The sequence below is a fragment of the Zea mays genome, chromosome 4 (assembly GCF_902167145.1).
Source record: "Zea mays cultivar B73 chromosome 4, Zm-B73-REFERENCE-NAM-5.0, whole genome shotgun sequence".
Classification (NCBI taxonomy): Eukaryota; Viridiplantae; Streptophyta; class Magnoliopsida; order Poales; family Poaceae; genus Zea; species Zea mays.
In genome coordinates, this window is record NC_050099.1 from 176,907,349 (window position 1) to 176,909,606 (window position 2,258).

A 2,258-nucleotide genomic window follows, 5' to 3' on the forward strand; every position below is an offset into this window, starting at 1 on the left:
GCCCCTGCAACTCGGTCGGTCGGTGCGGCGATTTAGTCAGGGTTGCTTCTTAGCGAAGCCAAGGCCTCGGGCGAGCCGGAGATGTGTCCGCCGTTAAAAGGGGGGCCTCGGGCGAGACGGAAGTCCCTCGAGGTCGGCTGCCCGAGTCCGAGGCTAGGCTCGGGCGAAGCGTGATCGAGTCACTCGTATGGACTGATCCCTGACTTATTCAGGCCTCTGCAGCTTTATGCTGATGGGGGTTACCAGCTGAGAATTAGGCGTCTTGAGGGTACCCCTAATTATGGTCCCCGACAGGTAGTTATCACAGGACTTAGGGGACAGAGCAGACACAATTTCTATTCTACATGTTCTTTCCTCTGTCTTGTTCTCATTTTAGCAGATGTCGTAGCTAGGCTTCTATTTTGGCAGATCCCTTCCTGTCGTTGTTCATAATACCAAAAATCTCCTCTCACCCTGGCAACATCCAAAGAAGAGCAAAGTGGAGAGATGTTTTCAATGGCACCATCACCAACTCTGGTAACTCGAGCCCACCGTGCTCAAGGGAGGAGACCAACGCCAAGGAGTACAACATTTTTCTTCAGGTGTAATGAGGTGTTGTTTCATCTCAACTAGAGACGAAGAAAAGTGAGCAACTATTCAATATCAATATATGATGTGTGATTTGTATTATTGCAAAACGCAATATCTGTGTTGCCCTTGAATATTTATTTATTCCATTTTAATTTTTTGTGCTTGTATTTCCTAACAGTTTTTTCTAACAGTCATCATCAGCAGGGTGGCAACATATGCTTTTCATTTCACTTCCACCATGAATTTGTTTTCCTAATTGGTTAATAGTTCTTTAAAGGAATCAGCTAACAGTTGGCCTTCCTATGTGGCTATGGTTATGTAATGTCTTCGTTTAAAGCTAATCTTATTTCTCTCTGTTTTTTCCCTAGGTGCCCAAACCTGCACTATTTCAGCCTTCCTAGCACCTGTATGACTTACGATCAGTTCTGCAAGGCGATAGGTGGACTTCAATCGCTTAAAGGCATGGTAGTGGACGAGAGTCTGATTAATTATGATGTCCTCCTGCATGTGCACCAGTGCTGCCCAGACTTTGTGGGGCTGAAGGTGTCTGCACTGTACGTGGATGAAGAGATGGCCTCAGTCATCTGCAACTCTCTTCCTCGACTGAAAAAGTTGGAGATACCAAGTTGTGACATGTCTTCCGCTGCGATTATAAGTTCCTTGATTGCCTAGAGCAGCTCGAGCACCTGGACATCTCAGGTTACGAGACATCAGCCATCTCAAGCACGGTTCTTGAGAAAGCTTCGTGGCTCAAGGTCTTTCTCTGGAATTCGAAATTTGAGCTTGGGGAGTTCGTGGACTGTTCCAATTGTGGAGAGCACAACATTAACCCTCAAGAACCCTGCAAGTGCATGATGGAGCACAAGGTCATGGACTGGCTGGCTGGACCTTCATAAGCTTCCTGAACCAAATGCGTTTCTTCTTGTGTCTTGTTAAATCAAGACGTTTTCCTGGCTGTAAAATTCCAACCTCTGTCAAAGTTGGTGTCTGAGCTGTATGCACAAGGAAATATGCTACTTCAAATGTTTAGCGCGCCTTAGAGAGGTCTGCAACTTTTTAATGTAACAAATCGTTGTATCAAGTGTTAATGGAACCTCTTCTTTACACCAATGAGCCGGTACGAAACATCTGTGCTTATTTTGAAGCGATTTCACCTTGGAGTCAAACCTTGTTGTGTGGTGAGTTTTTGCTTCGGCTATGCGAAGATTAATCCATTTCTTGCAAGCCTGAGACTTTTGATGCATGTACACGATTTCCTGAGCCACATTCTCTCACGACTTGGTCGCCCATTTGCACAAAAACCAAATATAGCTGGTGACGCACTTTTTTTGCACACGGGAAATTAGCTAGCATTACCAACCCTGTATGGATTTTAAGAATAAGAAATTTACGTTTGCCGTAACCATAACAAGCGCAAAACACAACAAAACATTGGAAGACATCATGTTCTATTCTCCCTAAAATTTCTTTGGAACAAACTATACCCAACATGATTTCGTAGGATCTGTGGATGTGTAATTCTTTGTTCAAAAGGAATACGATTCAAATCCTACAAATTTCTTTGGCGTGTGCTACAAACATACTTTGGAACAAATCCCTGGTCTCATTTCATTACAATGAAATGATGTAGCCCTTAGTTTAATGTCAATGATTAATGACAAAATAAGGCTATTAAGACTAACATGTAT

General features: G+C 43.7%; 1 pseudogene; it reads left to right on the forward strand.

Moving 5' to 3' along the window:
- Positions 1-857: 857 nt before the first annotated feature.
- On the forward strand, positions 858-1,621 carry LOC103654123 (uncharacterized; annotated as a pseudogene).
- Positions 1,622-2,258: the final 637 nt, after the last annotated feature.